This window comes from Arvicola amphibius, chromosome 14, assembly GCF_903992535.2.
Source record: "Arvicola amphibius chromosome 14, mArvAmp1.2, whole genome shotgun sequence".
Lineage (NCBI taxonomy): Eukaryota > Metazoa > Chordata > Mammalia > Rodentia > Cricetidae > Arvicola > Arvicola amphibius.
Genome location: NC_052060.1, coordinates 53183162 through 53209110, shown reverse-complemented (window position 1 = coordinate 53209110; position 25949 = coordinate 53183162).

Below are 25949 nucleotides of genomic sequence, written 5' to 3'. Positions count from 1 at the left end.
AGCAAAGAGATGAAGTGACTCATGAGAGAAATTACAAACAGGAGCAACTGGTATCCACAGGCAGTAACTCCACAGCCTTTCTAGGTTGGGCCCCATCATAGAATCACTCATCTGGTAGGTTGGCCTATTGAACACTTGTTATTTTCTCCTGTATCTCTCATGGACCCAGACACAGCATGTCCCTCCATGGCATCAGGAACGATGGACATCAACACAGACCCTGGCTGCAGTAGGGCCACTGACCCAGACATTAGTCCAACTGCACCCTTGGCCTGGACATAAACATGGCATTGGGTAGTAGTATGTGCCATGCAGATCTGAATGGCCCCAGCCACAGCATGGCCTTCAGACACCAACATGGTCCCTGGTGATCATTTATTTTTTGGTACCTCAACTGTACAATTATTGAATATAAACTTTGTAATTAATATTGACATATCACAGAGTCAAAAGAAAAGGCTATAAGACCTAGATGCTTCTGTGAATGTTTTTAATAAGTGATTAACATCTACTTCAGTAGACTTCAAGTAAAGCATGGGTTACCCTCTGTGATTTTGGTGGGTGTCATCCAATAAGGGGAGAGTATAAGAAGAAAAAAATCTGGACTCCCTGGAGGAAGAGAGAACTATTCTATTATATAGCCTCTAGATTCAAATTACAACTCTTTCTTGGACTTATAGCAGGCTTTATTTTGGAGTTATCAGCCTCCATAGTCAGAACCAATTCCCTGACATTTCCCTTCCTTTTCTATATGTTTATGGCCATTTAGTCATACAGATATGTTCTGAGAAGTGTATCATTGGTCAGTTTCAGCATTGTACAAATACAGAGTCCATGTTTAGATGAACTAAGATAATTTTGTCACTAGATAGTGTCATCTTATCAGAGTATCATTATATTTTCATTGAAGTATGGTTATGCCCTATGTGATTATATATGCATATATTACATGTATGTGTATATATTATAAATGCATGTGTGTTGCAGATTATTAAAGATGTGTTACATTTGTTTGTTTCCATTGTGGAATATTTGTTTAATTATGACAAGATGTGTGGCATTCCTTTATGCTGCATTTGTTTAACTTTGTAAAGCAGTTTTACTCTGCCTGTCTAAAACATATGATTGGTCTAGTAAAGACTGGACCAGTCAATATTAAAGAAATAGGTGGGGCTGGCAGGGAGAGAGAATGAATAGGATGATAAATAAAGGCTGAGGAGAGGAGAGAAGAAGGGAAGAGTGAGAAAAAGAGAGAAAAAGGAGGACCCCAGGGGCCAGCCACCTAGCCAAAAAGGTGTTAAAGAGTAAGAATCAAAGAAAGGTATAAAGAATAGAGAAAGGTAAAAGTCCAGAGGCAAAAGGTAGACAGGATAGTTTAAGTTAAGAAAAGCTGGCTAGAAATAAGCAAGCTAAGACCAGGAACTCATAAGAAAGAATAAGTCTCTCTGTGTTTATTTGGGAGCTGGGTGGCAGGTCCTCAAAAAGCAAAGAGTAAAAAAACCAACTACACTTACGTATACACATATACCTCAGTTAAGTTTCTCGGGTGAACCTTAGCAGATACAAGTATGAAGACATGCCTATTGCAGAATGATATAGACTCCCCTAAAGGTAATTTTGACTCAAGAATTTCTCACGGTCAGTCTTCATATTTCTTAGAATAGCAGTGTAGCCTCAGACTCTTCATAGCCAATGCTTCATTCTTTCTTCTTTTTTGATGGGTCTCAGATCTGTGTCATGATCAGTTGCCCTCGTATTCTAGCACCATTTCCCAACAGATATCTTGCAATTGTTGCTGCACTTTCTAATTCCAGGAAAACTCAAAACTAATTCATTGCTCACTGCTCTAATTTCTGTGTTTGTTTTCAGCTTTGCATATCCCACTGCTCACTGACATTGCCCTGAATGAATACATACCAGCACTAGCTCTGAGATGTCTTGGTTCAAATGTTTATCTTGTCATTGTTGTTCTGGATGGAGCTGCTGTTTAGACTAACTGCATACCCTTCACATTCCACCAGTGCAGGGCATATGTGGACCCTGGTCCCAAATGTCCAATCTCCACCTTTGTTCTTCCAGTCTTGTAGCTTTCAAGGTCATCTTGATTTCTCTAGGAGATCTTACTTTGCCCGGATTCCTGGACTACATGCTGTTTCTCTGGGTTCTGACAACTCCTTAGAGGATTTAGTGCACTACATTCTAATTGCCTTTACACTTTTTTGATTTCCAAAGCTTCCCAAATCTTTGAATATGACAAAGAGTTATCTGCCCACTGTTTTTTACTTCAACAAATGTCTTCAAGGTAACTCAACAAATGTTTTTTAATAACCATGCTGAAGGGAACGGAAGCTTTTAGAAAAAAAAATAATGTATTTCTATGACACAGTAATGGAGTCTTCAAAATATGTTCTAAGATGACCACATATGTTTGTGTATGTAGCTTCTTTTCTTGTTTCCTTGTTTAAAAATCAACTCCTAGTCTTGTATATTCCAGGAGTACACAGGGAAGACACGTGGAAAAAGCATTTCTTTTGTCAGAAAGGTGGGAACCAGTGGTTATCACCTCTGGTTCTTTAGAAGTTGATGAGGCATCACAGACATGGTTAATGGCTCCTGACTGTAGTCTCTTCTTGTGGTTTGAAAGTGAAATGTGCCCATTGGGTCGTATGCTTGAAAGCTTGGTCCTCATCTGGTAATATAGTTTAAGAACGTTATGAGTTTTTTAGTGGATCACCAAGGGCAGTTTTTAAAGCTCCACCCCATTTTCTATATACTCTGTGTTTAAGCGACATTACAGTGTAACCAATCAGTCCCAGTTTTGCTGCAATCAGTTCAACTTCTTTGCTACCACTGAATGGACTTTCAAACTCTAAACCAAAATAAATGTTTCCAGCCTCTTAGGATTGAAATGAAGATGTCTCCCATAGTTTTAGATATTTGAAAACTTGGTCCAAAGTTGATGGCATTGTTTTGGGACTATTATGGAACTTCAAAGATATTGAATCTTGCTATAGAAAGTGTATCACTGTGGGTGTGTTTTGAGAATGCATAAGCTTGTTCCGTTTCAAATTGGCTTTCTTTGTTCCCTGCATGCAGGTGAAATGTGATGAGCTGGTTTCAAGCTCCTCTTGCCACCTGGTGTGTGTTCTCCATCCTTATAGACTCTAGACCTCCGGAATCCTAAGCTTGAATAAATTCTCTCCTGTGAGTTGCCCTTTAGCACAGCGACAGAACTGCAACTAATATATTACCTTAAATTGCCTCTTGCCAGAAATGAGAAAATACCAGTGTCCTCTCCTTCTTCCCGCTCTCTACCCCCACTGCCAATGTCTGTGTTGTGCATTAAGCAGACAGTGGGGACACAAGAGATTTAAGCAAGAAAACACCCCTTTTGTACTCTTCCTGACAAAACATTTAAATCTGTAATACTTACCCCTCTCTAGAAGCAATCATGTCCCTAGACACTCAATAAGGGAAACATCTCTGCTTCCCAGAAATTTCTAAGCCAACCAGAGAGACAGATGCAGTACAAGAGAAGCCACACAAATGACTTTAGAGTACATATTCACACACCATCTCTTATAGGATCTCACGGAGAAACTTTAATCTCAGCCCACCCCTGTGAATTTGTAACCCATCTGATACCTTGCTCAGTAGTTGGCATCCAGCTCAATGACATTCCACGCAGGAAATGCTTAATGTTAACTATCAATTACATAAGCATTTCCCTTCATTTTCATTTAAGCTTTATGTTATATAATTTCCTTGAATACTTAGTACTATGAGTAAGAGAATAGAAGCATTGTACTGGCCTTTTTATTTTATTGTTTTACTTTTGTTTAACCTTTTTCTAACATATTACCTTTTGGTTTCTAGCCATGGCCTTTCTCATCTCTTCTCATATGCTTCTCATAATCACAGCTCTGAGCTTTGGAGCCTTTTCCTAGCATCTTAGCTGTGACCAGATTCTTTATTGAGACGAAGGTAATGACTGTCAGACCTTTTTTTCTGAAAGGTTATGGTTAATTCAAAATCTATCAGTGTGCATCAGTAGCTTAAATTATTCCTTATAATATAAAGTCCATTGTCTTGTCTTGACTCAATTTTATCTGACATCAGATTATTCAACTATTTAATTTCTATTGGGTCCTTGTGGAGTCACTTAAATGTTCCCCTCACTGACTAGCCTAAATAATTCTCTGTTACCAACACATTTTGCAAACTCATTATTCAGAAACATTTCCACATTGATTGGTGTTAACATATACAGGAATCCTGATTTCAATACCACTCCCTGAAGCACCTTCCTATTAACCTCCTTTCTGGCTAACAACATCATTTATTTCTACCTTTCATTTCCATTGTTATCCATTTTTTTCATATCAAGGTTTTACAAGACAAAATTTTACCTCTCACCTCTTGGGTCCTACAGAAAGCTGCAATGGATCCTAAATGTCTTCTGGTTAGGGGCTTGATCAAAAGCCTTTTGAATGCCTAAATATTTAATGCTAGCTACATCTCAACACTTCAGTATTTTGTTAACTCTTTCAAAAAAAAAAAAAAACCAGAGAGATGAGAGGAACATGATTTATCTAGTCTGAAGCTGCACATACTGCCCACCTGGGTGTTTTATAAGCCTTGGTAATGATTTTATCAGCTATTTTTCCTCATCCTGAAGGTAACATTCATTGGTAAGTAATTCCCCAGGCAACCCCAAGCTCATTATTTAAAGATGGGCATTCCTGCCTGTTTGTCCAGACAAACAGGCACCTAATGGAAATTCAGACCAAATAACATAAAACCTATTTTCTCTCTGACATATCTAATAGCTATCCTAAAATACCTTGGGGCACGTCAGAGCAAAAAGAAATCTTAGTTCAACTCTTAAATGAACACCTTGTACTTTGCCTGTCTTAAAAGGAATATTAAGCTAGATTTAGTTTAGATATAAGGAAAAATAACCTGTCAGGGATCTTTAACCCCAAAATGGATACTGTGGGAGGCCACAAATTCTCCTATTTTTTTCAGAAATTTCTTCAAATGGAATAAAACTTGGTAATGTAAACTCAACTTTCCCAGCAGTCCTTACGAAGGAGAGTGCTGTAGGAACCCCAGAAGCTACTCTCAGCCCAAGTTGATGACAGTGCTGTTGAACGGAGTATGTCCTAGAAGGTAGACAAGAGGAGCAAACTTGCAGAAAATCTCACAGAACAAACTGAGTGAGAACAGCTGCCAGTGACTACACGCAAGTTCAAAAAAAAAGGTATTCAAATTAAAACTGAAGTGCCCTCAAGGTGACCCAACTAAATTTGCTGAAAGGATAAGAGGAATTGATAGCACTAATCAACAAAGGTAATCACCTGGAGGTAAGCTAAGTACTCCAGGTGCAGTGTGACAGAAGGACCCTCCACCAGCCACAGGGGCTCAAACGGAGGGCAATCAGAGCCAAAGAGAAACACCTGAATGGGGGAGTGGACACAGAGCAGGAAGAAGACAGGACAAGTGGCAGAAGATGGCTCTTTTCTTTCTTTTTTTGATTTCTAGTGATTCAGCTTCAATTAGAAGAGAGGTGATGTTTATAATAGCTACCAGACAGTGTTCAAGGAGTGGCCTCGTCAACACACTGAGTTTTGCTGGAGAGAAGGGGGCTAGAAGCCACAGCAGGAGCAGGAGCTGTAGGGCCGACATTCTAGAATACAAATCAGATCAGGCTATGATGTGCATGACAATCTGATCATGGATTTCTTTTGAGCTGTGAAGGAATTAAATGTGAACAGGATAGTCATATGGTTCTGCCAGCTTTAGCCACAAAAGTTGTGGGACTCCATTCTCCAAAAGCCTGACAGCACAAAACACTGTCTCCCATATTCTCTGTCTTTATTTGCCAGTATGAGGTTTTATTTGCTAGTTGAAGGAAGTTTATCCTTCCCATTAGATTGATGGCTCATGTGTCTAGGCCATCCTAAAGACATTATAACCTCTCTACTGGGACCAGAATGGAATTGAAGAAGAGGCTCATGTGATTCACTGAACTAGACCATAGCCACAAATATCCCTGGGCTTCCCATAGTCTCCAATCTGCCCTGCAAGGTGGCAGCAGAGAAAACAGTTCAAGAGGAGTTCTTGTGAGACTTAATGCCACCACCAGGTAGAGAAAATGGAAAAAAAAAACTTAAAGAAGGGGCAACCTGAAACCCAACTCTTCCAACTCCCCTAAACCACATATATTCTAATATATTCCATTGTTGATTGTCCCAATAAAAATCTTCCAAAAAAAGCAAATTAGACGTTATTAATGCTATGGATGCAGAGAACTAATGGCTAGCCAAGTGATAGGGTCCTTTGAGAATGGAGTCTTTCATATTTGTTTTGGTCATTCACTTGCCTATGAACAAGCCCGTTAGCTTTCCATTCAACCACTGACGCACTTGAGTAGAGGCTGTAGTAACCAGACAGTACACCAGCCATAACAGGACAGGGCAGAGTCCGTCCAAGACATAAAGGATGGCATAACTGCCCCAGAGAGCTCTAGTCTATGAGTATGAACAAGTTGTCCTGTCCATGAATTCTTTGGCTTAATGACATTTAGAATGTTGATAATATTTTATTCTTAGCAACAGTGCTTCAATGAACAACACTGTGGGCAACTGTGAATATGTGTGGGAGTGTCTATAGGAGGATGACTTTCAAATTGAGAAACATCAATGTCATGCCATCAATTGAATGGTCTGTGACCAGAGTCGAATTTATTGATCGATTGAAGTAAAGTGGAGTGAAGTAGAATAGAACTGGACAGGATAGAAAGGAGCAGGTCACGATAATAAGGTTCTCTCAAGTATGATAAAGAAGACTGAGGTTCTCACTGTAAAATGTTGTCTCAGTTATGAGTCTGTTCTGATTTGCAATTTGAAGTCATTTTCACATTGTTTGTTTATCTGAGCTGTCAAACTGTTTTTGAAGGACACCATTTTTAAGTCCTGGAGAGTTTAGAAGTCAAAATGGAGCTATCAGATGTTATAACTTTTGTAGATAGGGCCAATTTCTGTCAGAGGCAGTTGCTCCAATTACCTTTGTTTGTATGATATGAGATTTCCTGATGATGTGCTTAATCTCCAACATCCAACTCAAGCAATTTGGTGCACAGGCTCTTTCACTCCATTGAAATATGCATTTCCCCCTTGAATATTAAACAACCCTACCTGTGTGTCATGTCCACACAAGTGGTCTCTTCAAAGTTGTCTGATGCTATTTCTTGCCAATTTGTCTCTTGAGTTATTCCTACTTTGTTTTAAAATCCAGTACAGGTATTTTCATACATTTGTATACATTTTTTAAAAAGTTAAAGTTTCTCATGTTTATAATTTATTGATCCTTTAAAAGTGGATTTTTTAATGTAGATTGGATACTGGAAACATTTTAAACTACCAGAGATGTCACTTGCTTTCACTCTAGAAAATAAACTACACAATGAGGAAACAGCCAAATTTTAAAATGGGATAAACCATACATAGAGTTGGCAAAGGGGGAAACAAATGGTCAAAATATATTTTTAAAGATGATTGACACATTTAATTATTAAGGAAAAGCAATTTGAAACTACTTTGAGGTTCTGCCTCATATTAATTATAACTTCTGTCATAAAATCAAAAACAAAAACAAAAAAACCCAACCAAGCCAAAAACTTCCCTCAAACCCAAACGGCAGTAAATGCTGGGGAGGATGGGGGAGATGGACCTTTGTTGTGCTGAGAGTGTGAACGAATCTCTGCAGCCACTATGGAACTCAGTGTAGGGGTTTCTCATACAACTACAAACAAAACTTTAGTATGAACCGCTTCTAGGTATATATATCCAATGGAAGCTGCATTTTATTGCAGAGATGCTTGTCCACCCATGTTAATTTCTGCTCTGCTCACAATCTTTATAAAATGGTGTTAGCTTAGACAATCATCAACAGACACATGGCTAATGAAAATGTGCTATCTGTATACAGAGGATTTATTTTACTTTTTCTTATTTTTAATTATTTCTTATTTCCATAGGTATGTGTATATGATGTGCATGCATGTGCGGGCACATTTTTATGATTGTGGATGAGTGTTGGCAAGTGTTGGATTTATGTGCATACCTATGGAGGCCCAAGTGTGAAGTAAGAATCTTCCTCAAAGGCTCTATCACTATATTCTTCGAGTCCCGGTCTTTCAAACACAGGTTTGGAGGTAGGCTTATCTCACTATCCAGCTTACAGGGAGGATTATCCCAGTTATAGGAATCCCCTGCTTCTGCCTTGAGTTGCAGGTCGGTATTCCCAGCCATTTTACATCAGATCCAAACTGCCAAAGTCTGGTTTGCATCTCAGCCACACGTTAGCCTCTGAGCAACCTCCCCATCCCCACAATGGGATTTTATTTATCTGTAAAGAAAAATGAAATTATGTATGTGAAGCAAAATAGTTGGAAATAGAAAATATCTCATTAAGTAAGGTCACTCAAGATCAGAAAAGAGAATGCTTGTTTGTACATCAGGTCTTAAAAAAAGTTTTCAAAAGTGTTCTCTGAATTATGAGTTTTCTTAGAAATTCACCAAAAGGATTATGCTATTTCAGAGTTTTTTCTTTATAAGTCTACCAAGTGCTACTTAATGTACCTTTAGCTTATATGTTTAAACCTATATTATATTAGAATTTAATCATTTCCTTTCAAATTTCTCTTGTTAAATAATTGTCTTTATTAGTAACCACCCATGATTCAGAGTTCAAGTTTAATGTGTGCTACTGCATCTTGTTTTCAGATGTATATTTGTCCACTGCTTTATTGTAAATATTCTGTTTGCTTAAATATTATGTATTTCCTGTAAATATATTTATACTATATTTGATTATAGTTCTTGTGGTCCTACCTAGTCATCAGATCCCTATTTACAAATAGACCCAGTCATTTCTACTGCTGAGGTTCTTAACGTAATTTGAATTATCACTGTCATCTTAATACTATTTTCTATTTTAACTGTTTTCTTTTTTATGCCCCCTGCTCTGCCTTACGTGCATAAACCAAATCCCATTAATCACACGTCTTTGTTTTTCAACTCTGGTTTTGAAGTTTTAAAGATATTATTTGCAGGCTGGAGAGATTGTTCAGTGATTAAGAGGTTTGGCTTGTGTTGGTGAAGATGAGGGTTGTTTCTCAGCCCTGTATTGGTGATTCATAACAGCCTAAAAACCCCACACCCTCTCCTGGCAACTGTGGACACCTATACACATACCCACACACAGACACACAAAGACAAATACACATAATTAAAAAGCTATTGTCCAGTAATGGCTGCAAAAAGAGGGAGAATCAATCTTTTCCAAAGACAAGCTTCCCTGATAGGTTATACAATCCCAAGTATGTTGTAAGAGGCTGTTTGTTTCCCAGCTGCCCAGGCTCCTGAAATAATCACACAGAAACCATATTATTTGCAATACTGTTTGGCTAATAGCTTAAGTGTATTTCTGGCTAACTCATATTCTAAACTAACCCATCTCTACTAATCTGTGTATCACCATGTGGCCAAAGCTTACCAGGCAAAGTTCCGTCAGGCATCTGTCTCCCACATTCCATAAGTGCTATAGGGCTTCTCCCCTGACTCTGCCTTCCTTCTCCCAGAATTCAGTATAGTTTTCCCCAGCTAGCTCTGTTGTGCCCTGCCCTGCTGTAGGCTCAAGACAGTTTCTTTATTCATTAATCAATAAAAGCAACATATATATATATATATATATATATATATATATATATATATATATATGGAATTCCTACATCACAAGTAGTCACCTATAAACATATATACAAATAAGCAACAGGATATACTTATGCATGCATATGTAGCTATATACAAACATATGTAATGATAATAATTAAAGAAAAGATCAGGAAGTTGGAGGGGAGTGGGGGGGCTCAGGAAAGGACCTTGAATGGGAGACTGTGGGGTATAAGTGACTTAAATACCACACTCAGGTAATAGTTCCTCAAGTGCAGTAAGAGTCCCTACTGGGAAAGTACCTTCAACCTTTACTGTTTTAAATTAACTTCATGAAATCAAGCAAGTCACTATCTCCACAAAACTTGTTTTTTCTATTAGATTAATTGGATGCCTTCTTTTTTTGCCTTCCCAAATGATTTTGATTATTTCCTTAGGTGGTATTCGTTAAGTTTACTAATATATATACCTTAATTGTGTTGCCTTTCCCTGTGTCTTGCATGTCATTCTTTTTTGGTAACTGATCCCTTCAGTAAGGGTCTTTGAGACACAGGGGATTTTAGATCTTGTTTTATTGCAAATACCTTTATTTCATTCTCAATTATGAGTGATTTTTCTCTCAAAGAACTCTTCAGTGAGAGTTAAGTTGACTCTACTTGCATTTTGGCATTATTATCGCTGATGTCTATCTAAATGATGCTTGTTCTTTTATAGATAAACTATTTTCCTCCTCCAGTAATATTCAGCATAGTTGGTGTGTTCCCAGAGTTATAGGGCTTTGACATGATTCATTTGAGTTTGTATTTCTTGTACTTTCCCTGTCATTAAGTGTGGCAATAGCTCATTTTTATTGTTGACTTTCTTTTACTCTTTATTTTTGTCTTATTCTTTCTTTATAGTTGTATAAAACACCCCAGACTAAGTAACTAAGAGCAATTTTTATGTGCGTGTTCTGGAGATTGGGATATCTATCATTAATGTATGTCTAAAACTGTCTATATATCCTTTTAATATGCTTTATAATTTAATTGAATAAGAAAATACAATTTAATCAGAATCCCAGGCTGTTTTTTTTTAAAAACTACATTGTAATTTTTGATGATGCATGTTTTATCTTTATGATTTTCTTGTTTCTAAAAGTTTCATTGTGTTTAGCAAACCTATCTTTACAGTTCTTTAAATGATTTCTATAAGGGGATATTTCTCTGTCTCTGAGTTTTAGTACTCTTTTGGCTCTTTATTTTATCTGCTAAAGCAGAGACGATATCACACACACACACACACACACACACACACACACACACACCTCTATGTTCTTCAAATTTCTTCCTAGAAATTTCTTTGAATATAGTGCTCTAGTTAAAATCATTATTTGACAAAGGTTAACCCTTTGTATCTGTGTGAACTGATATCAATCTGTGCCATAGTGCTGATGGAGCAGTTTGCTTCCCCCATCCTAACACCGTTTCCCATCATCCAGGTCTGCTATAGCCAGGATGGGCTTCAATTCCTTTATTCTATCAAGCTTTCTGCTGGCTCCTGAACCCAACCTTTATTCTTGCAGGGAATACTTCATTAACATCCAATCATGATGTTAATCTGAGTTCAAATGTCACTTCTTCGGGGAAGTTACTGACCCAAGCCAGGTCCCTTGGTCCCACATTTCCTTTTGCCATGCAGATTTTTACAATGATATTTCAGAGATTGATTAATATCTTTCATTCCCACTAACATTCGGGGCACTATGTTCTAAGGAGGAGAGCACGGAATGAGATTTTTGCTTTGGTGAAGGGCTGAAAGAGTGGCAGTGGAAGTACAGACTTGTGTCTCTGAACAAAAGCGCATTACATCCTGAGCTAGAGCATCTGCCAGAGCGATCCAGCCCAGCGTATGAGGGTGTGCCGACTGTCACATGCACTATGACTTTAAAATTCTGCCACAGTTTTTCTTCTAGTCTGTATGGCGGTGCTAAGATAATTAACATCTTCACAGATAAATAACTCTCCCAGCGTTAGCACGCCTTTCACATGCGTTATCTCTTTTACTCTCATCATTGATCTAAAAGGTACAGAGTACTTAAGCGTGGTACACGTTACCAGTAGTAATGATTAATATGACCCATATCCTTGTGAATCATTATAATCTTGATAAAATTACTATCTTTTAAATTTATAGATATCCTTACATTTCCTTATCAAAACTACCTAAATTAGTATTTTTTGAAAGAAAAAGTTGTGTATAACATTCATTGTTAAAGTCAAAAACACTAGAAGTCACTTTGTAGTAAAAGATAAAGCCTGGTATATTTTCTTTATAAAGGAAGAGTATACATCACTGCTTGATGCATTAACTTTATTGGAGGTTGGGAAAGGGACATCTTGCATAGCTTCATATAGTGGTTCAAATTATTTTAGCTATTACAGTCTAGTAAAATTATAGGCAGCACAATGAAAATGAACATGTAGTGTTAGCTTCCTTCCAAAAGGAAACTTTTTGCCTACCAAACTGAAGGCAAAATATCAGAATTAAAACAAAGCCACTTAACGTGAATAAAATTACTAAAATACTTGCTTCACTTTCTTCTGTCACCACAACCCAGTGAATACTTCCCACAAAGCTCATGCTTAAGGAACCACTAGCCAAGCAGGGGCAGATGAACCTCACATGGCTCAGAAAAAGGCTCCATAAAGGTAAATGTTAAGAGATATTCCCATTGAAGCTCAATCAAGAAGGAATCATTTTGAGGATTTTATGGTGGCATTTATTAGCACAGAGCTTTTCAAGAATAAACTATGCAAGTAAGAGTTGAATTGCTATTTTTTAATCTGTCTCCCTATTTGCCACAGAGGAGAAAAGATACTAGTGCCAAGGATGTTGCTCACTTGGTGGAATATTTGTCTAACATGAAGAATGCCCTGGATTTAATCTTACCGACCTGGCAAAATGGTATATGTCTGAAATCTCAGCACTCTGTAGTAGAGCCAGGAGGATCAGAAGCTCAAGGTCATCCTTGAATAAATATTGAGTTTCACACCAGTCTGAGAAATGTGAGACCACATCTATATGTCTTTCTGTCTATCCATGTACCTACCTATCTACCTACCTATAAACACACACACACACACACACACACACACACACACACACACACAAACGCTCTCTTCCTAATTCTCTCTATGAAGACTCGGTGTACTGCCCTGAGTGCTACCCATCATTTTCCAATGCTTTCTTCAGAGCCAGCTGTCTTCAGTTTCTCTCTCCACATTTGCTTCAGCTCTCTGACATGCCAACATGTTCTCTTCAACACTACATATTGTAATAGATCTCTCTGAAAGTGACAAAAATGTTCATAAAAATCTCCATGCAAATTTGTAATGCCACCCTTTAAAATACATGCTGTCTTGACTGGTGAACATATCCCCAGAAAGTTTCTAAAATAATTATCATCCTGCCCCAATTTCCTCATTTGGCTTCCAAGTGCTTTGTTCCCTGATCTTGTGAGTAAAAAGATGACCTCACCTACCTGCCATTATTCATTGAGAGGGGAGAGGACCATTTCTGCTGGAGCATCACAGGGAGTGCTGCATGCTTGCTGTTAGGGAGGGTAGCATGTTCTCCTGGGGCTCAAACCTTCCACAATACCTCAGAAAGTGACATTCATCTTTACAGGTCATGAGGGCAGCTTTTCCTTCACGGTGCTGTATGGGTTCAGTGCATCTGAATAACACAAGTAGAAGAGGAAGAAAATGGAATACAAACGTTGCCAGTGCAATTCATTCTCAATGCCGCGAATGCAGGATAGGGTCAAAGGTTGATGGCACTATAAAGGAGATGACAATCCATGGGGATGTATGGCCTACAATACAAAACTACTGGATGTTTGGCAAAAACCTCTTCGATGTGGCGCAACGTTTGCTGAGGGAAACTAATGGGAGTAGCATTTTTCACCATGAAATCGTATTTCAGATATTTTTTCATTCTCTTTATTTTTTTGCTGTATGGTTTCTTGGTTTTCTAAGAATAGTGTTTATCAGCTGTTTGGAAACAGAAAAGAATGCTTTTTCACTGAGGAAACACATCCCTCTTTCCAAGTGGCTGTATTTACACTCTGCATTGTACTAGGGGAGAGAGTAGTGTTAAATAAATGGAATGGCCCACAATAATCTCCTTCTGGAGTTAACTTCATAGGCATACATTTAAACACTCTCATATATTTCTATCTATGTGTGTGGTCAGATATACATACACACATATTATATGTGAACACATAGATTAGCATCGTATGAGTTCATGTGTACTGTTTATTTTCATCCCTCCTGTTTTTCCAGCTTGACATTTTCCCAGGAGACTTATATAAACACTGTCTCTAGGCCCAAGTAGAATTTTGCAAAGATTGTGTCTTATGTCCTTATTCCCTAAGAGTATAGGTCCTTTTATGGATTCTATCATCACTATTTAGGGAACTTATTTTGTATGCAAAAAATGGAGATAAAAATTTCTAATGAAAAGTTATTTGCTGTTTTCTAATATCAATATATATCACTTGGCTTTTATGAATACCTTATAGATAAAGATATATTAACATTTAAATATAAACTTGAGACATATGTGTATAGAAGCAGTAATTATTCATGGAAATGCTAGATCTTCTAGTCCCAGCACTGATATTTGTTTTAAGTCAACAACAGTGTGAGGTGGAACGGGGCAGCACAGTTATCTGAAATAATATTGGCAGCTGATTTTCCCTGAAGGCCCACAGGAGAAATCACTTACATGATAGCATTTTTGATTATCTTTTAACTGAGCATCGGAGAGTGGATAATGTTTGGGAAGGTGCACAAGGAGCCTGACTTTTTTTGACTGGTTAATTAATGTGTTTTTCAGGCACTGATTTATGTTTTCAGAGAAATATTCATCAAGTCACTCTCTTTAAAAAGTGTCAGAGGATGAGGGGAGATGACAAAACCAGCAGCCATTTATAATTCTGAATAGTTGGGATCGACTTCTCAAATTAAGATACATTAAATTCTTCGTTGGACACAGGGAGGGTGTTCACATTCACACTCCATCTGTAAGGGGAGCAGCAGCTAGCTAAGAGACAAGATCCACTGTTATTTGAGCTCAGTAAGGGCGACTACCTTCCATGGTAGGTGTGAATGTTTCAAATAGAACAGCAACTATGACATGGAGACCAAACTGAGCCCAAGTTGCTCCCCAAACTACTTCGTAAGTCATCACTGCTTGTCCCTCGGCTGAACATATGAAAGCACTATGTAGCACCACGATCAGTGCACAGAACTGTGTAAACGCATATGTTTGTGGAGTATTCTGTACAGCACCATTGCCACACTTCAATCAGCTGCTGTTGCACATATGTATGCTATGTAAGTCCGGAAGGAAATAATAAAGTAATAAATTTATAAGGTGCATGCCGTATTTTGATGATGCCAATTTGTTTTCTTTCCCAAATGCTACTAATGTCACTGTCATCTTGACTGCCAACGGCGTTGGGTATAACCTGTCTGCTGTTATGCTCGTTCAGCAATGGGAACCATCAGTAGGGCAGGACAGGCTTCTCCCTCCACCTTTCCTCTCTGAATGTCATCTTAAAAGGCTGTTTGTTTCATTCTAATTGTAATTGAATGTGTCTTTGTCATCCATCAGCGTCTGCATTTCCCAATCTGAGGCTGATATCTCATATTCGTCTTGGGCAAAGGAATGGCGCCAAAATGACACACATAATGATTGCTTAAAGCTAAGTTGTTTCATCCAAAGAAGGGCTGGTGCCTAAAGCTGTCACCTGTCTGGCCTCAGTCTTATGAGTGTTTCTGCACATGTAGAACTGCTTCCTTCTGGATCTTGAATCAGCCAAGTGAAGGCAATGAGCAATCTACAGGGAAACGTGAGATGCTCACGGGCTTACATTGGCGGAGTGGCAAACTGAAGAGTTCATTCATATTCAGCATCCAACTACAAGCAAGGCAAGGGGTGTTATTTTTCTTAAATATGTATCAAACTCGGGATTAGAAGCTCTGAAAAATCACACCAAAATGAACGCATTAAAGGTTAATTCTTTGGTAACATTATGAAACTGGAAATATTTAAAAGAGGGTCATAAATAGCATTTATGGATGGCCTGACATATGCTAGGCTCTGTACTAGGTAATGTGGAGCATGCATTGTCAGAACAGGGCCTCCAAACCCTATTAGAAAAGTAATACCTGGGCCCCTTAATTAGAAATTCAGAAATTGTCCAATCTGTGACTGGACTTCAAGCAACTCATTCAAACTCTTATGGGTACAGCAGGCCAGTGATTCTGAGAAAGCCTATTAAGCCCTTCTCCTGTTACTGTCCCTGTCACAGGTATTCCTGTAATGTAAACCTTTCCTGCAAATCCATCATTTCAACATCTGCTGACCACCTGGACAGGCTGGTAGTTCCTATTTGTAGGCCTGTTAACCGGCAGCTCCAAACACTAATAGCTAAAAGTAAGCATGGTGTCCAGATTCAGTAGCTCCCCATGCTCACTATCTTGAGGGCCAGCAAGTACAGTGCAGAGGGTACCAGCAGAGGGTCCAGATGTTGGTGATACCGTGCTGTCTGCACTGACCCCAGTACTCCAGCAGGGGATGGAACTGGATGACGAGGAAGCCGCAAAGGTGCTTGGTGTCACCCACCTGAGGTCCAACTTAGATGCAGCTCTTTTAACCATGCTCGTGCCTTTGAGCTGAAAGACTAGAGTCTCCTGACAAGAAACTACCGCAACTCTCGGGTCTCACCGCTCTAGCAGATAATTAGGAAACATTAGTAGTTGGTAATCTAAGAAGTAACTTGCATCTATGGATTGTAAAAAGGATTGAAAAAAAATTTGTTTCAAAAGATATATAGAAAAAAATCATAGAAAAATAGGATGTGTTGGCTTTATTTTTGTTCTGGCTTTGAGTGTTGGAGGAAGTTCTAGTTTCGGCTGGTTCTAATCTTTTTGTCTCTTTATTTTTTCTTAGGGAACAGTACATTTACCAAATGTACTTCTTAAAATGCTAGCCTCGGTGCAGACCGTCTGGCTGTCCCTTCCTGCCTGCAGGCCTGCCAAGATAATGCACTCATTTGTTTTACGCTGGAGCCACAGCCTCCTTTGCTTCTTGTGACTCTGAAATTTATGGATCACTTTTTCAATGACTATTTTTTTTTTTAAAAAAAATAATGATCTTTTTTTTCTGAATTTAAAGAAGCTCTTTCTTCATTTTTAAATTCTGCCACATAATCGATGCACTCTTAAGTAATCTTGCTCCTTTACCCCATAATCCTCCCCCATAGAATTGTGGGTCTCAGAATAAGTGTCCCCAAATGTTAAAAACATCGAAGCTACAACCAGGAAGTATAAATTATCTTCAGAGGTGCTAGGATGCATGTCCTCCTTGCCACCACTCTATGGTTGAACAATACACAATGGGCTTCTATCTGTGACTGTCTTCCTCCTAGGAAGCTACTGAGGATCTGTTTTCAGTGATTAGGAGAGGCTTTAGTGTGCCGTCCAAATATATCAGTATTGGTGCTCACTAGCCTACGCAGCCCATAAGTAGGGAGCTCGCCAAGGCCAGCTGGACTGAAACTGAAAAAGCATGGGATAAAACCGGACTCGCAGAACATGGCGGACGGTGAGGGCTGCTGAGAGGCCAGGGATAATGGCGCTAGGTTTTGATCCTACTGCATGTACTGGCTTTGGAGGGGCCTAGCCTGTTTGGATGCTCACCTTCCTGGACCTGGATGGAGGGGGGAGGACCATGGACTTCCCGCAGGACAGGGATCCCTTACTGCTCTTCAGACTGGAGAGGGAGGGGGAGGGGAGTGGGGGAGAAGGAGGGAAGTGGGAGGCAGGGAGGAGGCAGAAATTCTTAATAAAAAAAGAAAAATAAATAGAAATATTTTTAAAAACTTAAAAAAAAGATTGTATTTCTCTGAAGCACGATTCTTTTCTATATTGTCGGGAATGGGGTTGGCAAAACCAAACTAGAAATATAGTGAAGCTTACAAAGTGTTTATATTTTCTTCTTTAAGTGCCCAAATAATTCAAGAATTAATTTCATCATGGGAAATTATTGTGTGACTGTAATTTTTGTCCAGTGATAATCAAGAAAGGAGACATACCCAGGCTAATGTGAGGGCGATGGACCAAAGCCAATGTGGAAAAGCTGGGAAGGAGAGCAGCCTCCTGTGAGCTCTGTGAAGTGTTTTCTGTGTTACTTTAATGAGAAGTTCTGATTTTGTCCATTTACTTATTACAGACCCTATAAGGCAAATTGATGCACCCTTTGGGGAGTGGCTCTTATTCTCATTAATAAAGCAATTGAAGAGCAGATTCAAATGGAATTTTGAGGACAATTTTATTTTTAAAATTTAAGTGGAAACTCCCCGGGCAGGCGGCTGCTGGGAAGAAGGAGACTAAAGATGAGATCCAGGCCTTTTAAGTTGAGCTGCCATGGAGGTAGGCATGCAGCCTCATGGCATGGAGGGAACATTAGAGAAAGATTAAGGAAGCTCAGTACAAGAGGAAGCATGCTCAGAACACAGAAAGAAAGAGACCCAGAAATATAATTGAGTCATTGAAAAAAACCAGTAGGCTTACAACGCCACTGTAAGATACCATGCTGAAGGATGGAATTCTGAGAAGGAAAAGTACGTTATCTCATTAAAAGAATAATTGTTCCACCATCTCTTTAGCGTGATTTAAGGTGAATTAAACTTCCCAGAGGTGCTCCATCCTTTTTGAGCAGTTATTCCCTCTCTCACATTGCTTGGCCCTACACAACTGGCATATTAGGTCTTCAGTCAGGGCTCAGTATCTTTTCTATTGCTTCAGCCTAGCAGCCCTGTAAGAGAGGCTAGAGGTAGACAGGAAGGCTTACCAATTCATAGAGTTTGAAATGCAAAGAACGCACAGGGAGGACAGTGGTCAGCACGGTGCTCCTAGCATCTACCTGCCAATCCCCATGCCTGGAACTTCCTCTCAGTACTGTAGTAACTTTCCCAGCAGGAGTCTGAAGTTGGACTGTGGATCTCTCTCAACTCAGCAAAGTAGTATGCCTTTTACAAGTCATCAATGTCTGTAGGAAAGAGCAAACTTTATTGCTGTCTCTGATGGGTTAGGATTCACTGAATCGGGAATGCAGAATGAAACTCCCTTTGACTTAAGGCACTGAATGTTCCATGGGAACTATTTTATTTCTGTTTCCTTTTCCACTATCTTGCAGCCATGTTTGTGATAAAAGATATTACTCCCAATGTCTTTTCTTACTAGTGTTAGAGTTTTTGTCTCTGAAACTAGCCAGTATTTTAACATGGGGGGTCTTGTGGCTACCTGTTAATTTTAGGCAGGGCTCTTTGATTAGTTTACACAATTTCTTAAGCTCCTAGTAAGTCACACAAAGAAAAATCTATTTACTTTGCTTCTCCACAGTGGCTGAGACCATTTGGAGTACACAGCAGGTGCATAATAAATACTTGTTGACTTAGTTGAATTTCAAGCCTTTTATATAAGCCATTATGATTTAGCTAAAAAACCTTAAGGCCTTTAGAGGGGCTAATTAGAGCCAATAACTCTACTGACCTGTGCTAGTTCTGAAGTACTTAGTGGTAATAACGCTGTTTTTGCAAGATGGATATTTGACTGTGGAGCCTGTCTGGTTTGAGAGGCTCACTGTTTTATGGGCTGTATGTGGTGATCATTTGGATGTAATGATCAAATAGGGGTTGCCCAAATTGATCGTTATAACAGGACTCCACTGTAATTACATTTCCATAAATGATACTCAAATTCACCAGGGAAATCAACAACCCCTTGGTGTGCCTACTTCCAGCACTGATTACAGTTCAGGTCTTGTAGCACTTTCTAAACAAAAGGTAATTAAAATTTTACTACCCATAGTTAAGGCAAAATGAAAAGGCAGCTTTTTGTTCTAGATTCCAAAGTGCTGTTCATTGTAGACAACATGAGAAGATAGATCAATTTCAGATGTACAGGCTGGTATTTAGATGTATAGAAATTAATACACATGTATCAGTAAGACTGGAGGAACAGACAGGTTATTCTCAGAATTAGAGCTTAAAACTCAGCTCCATTATTTCCATAGATCAGTCTTCTTAGGTCTATTATTTCCTCATCTAAGCCTCAATTTCCTAACCTTTAAAAGAAGGATAACATAGTTAATAGTTCATTAAGTTTCTGAGATAATTAAAGGAACTGCTGTTCGTAAAGTACTAGCCACATGCTGTCTGGACTTGGTGAATGCCCAACAAACCTTAATTATTTGTCAATATTTTTCTGGTTTTGCCTTTGACATGTCTGCCCACCATCTTTCTCTGGTAATACCATAAAAAACACTCTATTTGTTGAATGTTTTCAACTGTCTACACACCACTATGCTTAGATATTAGCCCTGATGTGTGGAATTCTCTGGCTTAGCTCTCATAGATCAAATATTGGACTTTGTTGCAGGACAGTGGTTTGCTACCCTCTGAGTAATGAGAATATTCTACTAATTTCATATTCTTGGGTTCCTAAAGCATGTAACACCACAACAGGTAAAAGGTTATGGGGCAATGTTCCTGCCCATTTTGCAGAACATTCCCAGAAAGTGTGCACAGAATGGGTTTCAGCTTGATCTAAATACTATTCTTCCATCAGAACAACATTTAAAATAATTTTATTTGAATCTTCTGAGCCCTTTCCAACAGGGGTAGTTTTAAACCATCAATGTTTAGTCTACCCTTATTCTAGTTAGCAGAATGCCAGCCCACAAAAATCTTCCTTTCCACATTGAAGCAAACCAAGCAAAGGTGTACATGCTGTCCCTTGCCACCCGGACAGTCTGTCTTCCAAAGGGCCATGTTACAGAACTCAAGTGTCAATAAAACTTGTTATAAAAACATAAAAATGATACATTCTTAAGTATTTTCAGAGCCACTTTTTATTTTTAAGATGTATATTCAGTATGTTGACTTTTTATTGATAATTTTTGAATTTTTAGCTCTAATAGATTTTGGTATAGTCTTTATCTTCAAAATTGTCTATAGTTCAAGAAAACTATAGTTCAGGAAATAGCCAAGAGCCTGAAGAAGCAAAACCAATTGACTGAGGAGAACTCCTAGTCTCTTTACAGAATAGTTTAAATCAATCAATCATCAATAGATAAACACAATAAGAAAAGAAAAAAGAAATGATGATATCACAAATTAGGAGAACTCCTAAGGAGTTCTTTGTCTTGACTGATTTCGTTAGAGGCGAGGACCAGCACAGGGAGCTATTTTGCACAGAAGGGGAGAATATTCGTGTTCTGCACCACTGCAGTTTTCAGTTTGTGATATATTTCCTTCCTGCTGAATTTTATTTTGTCAGGCCCTTTTCTAGTTTGAGAGATGCTTATTTCTAACTTCTGGTTTTCTTTGTTTGCATTGGTCCTACTTACTAGTAATTCTTCCTGCCTACAATCTCTTTACGGAGGGGAGGGAAGGGGGAGGAGGAGCGGAGGGAGGGGGGAGGAGGAGGGAAGGAGATGGAAATTTTTAAATATAAAAAAAAATAAACCATGAGAGAAAAAAAACTAACATCTTTTAAAAAAATTTTTTATTGATTTTTATTGAGCTCTACATTTTTCTCTGCTCCTCCCCATTGACTCTCCCCTCCCCTCAACCCTCTCCCAAAGTCCTCATGCTCCTAATTTACTCAGGAGATCTTGTCTTTTTCTACTTCCCATGTAGATTAGATTCATGTATGTCTCTCTTAGGATCCTCATTGTTGTCTGGGTTCTCTGGGATTGTGATTTGTAGGCAGGTTTCCTTTGCTTTATTCATTTTGAGTGATGTAACTCAGACACAGGAAGACAATTATCACATGTACTCACTCATAAGTAGTTTTTAAACATAAAGCTAACATCACTTTTAAAGATTAGCATAATTTACTTTCTGATTGTTGCATTCTATAACAAATAAATACACACTATCATGAAGACAAAAGGCTGAACTCTCTTTTCAAGACACAGGTTAATCATTTACTATGTATTTGCTGAGGTCTTTAATGGGGTTGAAATTGCAGAGGATTAAACAGGAAATCATTTTATAAAGGGTGGAAAGGAAGAGGAATGTAAGTTGAACCTTGCAAGTACTTTTTAATATAGACATCATCTCATAGTCCAGTTTAAGAATCATTTTGCCATCAGACAAACATCCACCTTAAAAAATACTGGACTTGTTCTTTGGGATCCTGTATTAGTTCTCAGTACACCCCTGACAAATTAAGTAAAATATTGCATTCTATACATACTCTATAGAAGGTCCAACTTGTTTGAGTAGACCATGCTTGCCCCTGATTACTTTCATCTATGTGATGCATTCCAATATATCTTAAGGCACAATGAAATAAACCTTAAAAGTTGTAAAAACTTTTTTGTTTGTGGTTAATTTAGAGAAATTGAACTTCATGGCATTTTCAAAAATTTAGAATTCATTATGTTTGTAGCTCACTTCATGCCATCTTTTTTTTTCCAGTTACAATCCTAAAACTATTTTTTCCTACATTTCAATAAAATTTGATGTGGTATTTTTGCTTATTTCTTGGGCTTATTTTTATGTAGAGGGCTTTTAAAATAGATTTAATCCATACTTTTACAGTATGTCCATATACTGTCTCTCTCTCTAGTGATCCCACCCACAATCCCTTTTGGAAAAGTTTCGATACAGACATAAGTGGTCAACTGGACAGGAACCAGAGCATTCTCTTGGATCAAATGCAAGCAATTTCACTTTTTACAATGGAAAGTATTAAATTCTGTTATTGATTCTTTACTAAAGATGGTGTACATTTTTAAAAATAAGGTTTATTAAAATATATAATTAAAGGTAGCAGATAGGAGAGGACTTAGGACTTATAAGTAGAGTGTTTGACCACAGTGAAAGAGACAAGGGTGCAAACCATTGGTGCAATAGAGTAACACAAACAAATGTTGATGCCCATTATTAGTGATAACGTGTGTGCTCAGAAGAATGTGGGAGGTAGTCCCCGGTGAGACTCATTGAAATGAATTGTGATACTCTTGAGACAGCAGAGTAACTTTGTTAGTGTTTGAACTACTAGAACAATAATATACTGGGTGGTTGAAAACAAGACTGGTCTCATCACAGTTCTGGGTCGTGGAGATGTGAATTGCAAGGCTGTTCTTCAAAGCTTATAGGTAGCCTTTTCTTTGTACCCACTCTGGCAAGAGGATGGGGAGGGGGTACCTTTGTCTCTCTTCCCTTTACATACAATTGCTTGCCTTTATACGTATATGATTTACTTATTCTTTAGACTTGGGAAGGGCACACACATGCGGCCATGTATGTGTGGTGAGTAGAGGACAGCTTGCTAGAGTGACTTTTCTCCCTCTACTGTGTGGGATCAGTCTCGGGTTGTCAGGTTTGAAGCAAGCACCCTTACCTATTGAGGCAGTCAGAAGCCCTCCTCCCTTTCTTTATAGGACACTGATCTCACTGTAAGACCCTACCTCAGGATCAGTTTTGCATCTACCTTTAAGTATTTTCCAAGGTTTTTATTTCCAAATACAATAAAATGTTGACTAGAGTTCAGTTCACTTCATGAAAGGTCAGGGGCTGGCCCAAGTCCATGGTCATAAGAGTCAGACACAGTAGATAATGGAAGATCAAATTGAAGGGCTAGGCTGTGGTGGCTCACACCTTTAACCCCAGCACTTTGGAGGCAGAGAAGGGGGTTCTCTGTGATTTCAAGCATAGTCTGGTCTACAGAGTGAGTTCCAGAACAGCCAGGTCTAAAATTAGAGACCCTGTCTTGAAAACAAAAAAATAAAAAATAAGAAAAGAAAGAAAGAAAGAAAGAAAAAGGGAATAAACATAAATGCAAAATAAGTTCACAAAGAAATGGAAAAAAGTGTGAAATATTATGAGGTCATGAAATACAGTTCTGGGATATCCAATGGTGCAAATAACATTATTAGGGGATATACAGAATGCAGAATAGATGGGAAATAGTAAACAAAGAAATAATAGGATACAGTTCACCAAATTGAAGAAAACATGAAATTTGAAAAGGTCACTGAGTACAAGGGATAATTAACAAGATATACATACAGATTTTAGATAAGACTTATAAACTTCAAAACACAAAATTAAAGAAATAACAACAAAAGACAAGAAAAGTTTTCTAATTGCAAAGACTAATGAAGACAGAATATTATTATGCTGTAATAAAAATTTTGAAATGTTAAGATCAAATGACAATTTACATGTATCTGTGAATGCAATAAATTGTCAATATCTAGATAAATGTATATTTCTTAGAGAAATAAAGATGAGTGTTTATTTGAGAAATCATACAACTTTTCTCTGGGAAAAGAAGACAATTACCAGAAGGAAAACAAGTTGCAGGAAATGTTTGTTATCCCATCTCTTCAGGGAGATATCTGCAGTCATACGGAGCCTTTGTGTCACCTTGTGACTAATGAGCCCTGAGAAGAGGTGACATGTGGAGCTGGTGACTCCTGCCATCCAAGGACAGCATCCCAGTGCCCTGGGATCTTCATCAGTGTGTGCTGGCTTTGAGGACCAGCAGCAGCACTCGCCCTCTTCGATAGGCAGTGCGTGTGAGAAATAACCCGTGGAGATTTCCCACTATGGCCTCTATTAACCTGCCTATTCTGGCGAATACAAACAGTTCAAGATTAAGATATTTGTGAGAAAGAATATTCACAAGCATCATCTACAATTCCATGTTTTATAAGTAAATAAGAGTTTAATTTGTAGGGTTCAAAAATAATCAAAACTGAGGGACCATTTTGTCAAAAAAACATCAATCATCTTTCCCAACTGGCTCCACATTAGGTGACAGCTATCAGTGATTCTTATAGGCAGGTGTAGCCTTGTGGATAAAATAGTTGTCATGGGTTTGCAGGTTTTTATAACTGTGCAGAAGGCAGACAACCTATGAGAAGACCTTCAGTTCATGCAGCCTGGATCATGGTTTAAGTGACAACTTGTATCTTCAAGATCCTTCTATGTGCATGAGATATGAGCTATTATTAAACCGGTTTACTGAGAGTCCCTCCCCCATCCCCGTATACCCATGTATTTGAACACTGGCATTATTTGAGGAGGTTCAAAAATCTGACCTTCTTGGTGGAAGTACGTCACTAAGGCTGCCCTTTAAGAGCCTTGAGCCAAATCTACTTCATTCGCTTTGCTTTGTGCTTGTAGGGGAAAAATAATGATCTCTCATTATCCTGCTCCAGCCACTATGCCTGTTGCTTGCTGACAGTCGATCTGCCATGACAGACTGATACCCTCAAAACCATAATCCCAAATAAACCATTCTACGAATTGTCCAGGTCATGGTGCTTCACCGCTGCATCAGAAAAGCCATTAACATAATGGTTTGTCCAACAAGCATAATCAGTTAACATTCAATTTTCTTAAAATCAGACCAGTTTTTAAAATTTCCTCTATTTAAAGATTTGTTTATTTATTATGTATACAGCATTCTGTCTGTTTATATGTTTGCATGACAGAAGAGGACACCAGATCTTATTATAAATGGTTGTGAGCCACCAAGTAGTTGCTGGGAATCGAACTCAGGACCTCTTAGAAGAGTAGTCAGTGCTCTTAAGCTCTGAGCCATCTCTCAGCCTCAGAAAGCAATCATTAAAAAAAAAACAAGTATTACATTTATATGATAAATTTACTAGTCAAATGAATTATAATTTTTTTTTTTTTGGTTTTTCGAGACAGGGTTTCCCTGTAGTTTCTAGAGCCTGTCCTGGAACTAGCTCTTGTAGACCAGGCTGGCCTCGAACTCAGAGATCCGCCTACCTCTGCCTCCCGAGTGCTGGGATTAAAGGTGTGCGCCACCACCGCCCGGCTATGAATTATAATTTTTATCAAAAAAGAATAATTAACAATGCCTATAAATTCTTTGTATGTGCTAAAGTTACTTTTGAGAAATATATACATCAAGAACTAGTGAAAATAAAAACATTAATATAGAGTTTATGGATTATAAAAAGTGGTGATAACATGAAATGCGTTTGGAGTTCTTAACGCTTTGAATTACATAATATAGAACAAAATCATAAAGATTATATTATAACGTGATGAGGTTATAGCATGAGCAATGTGATCTATATGGAGTAGTTGGTCTCTTAGTCCTG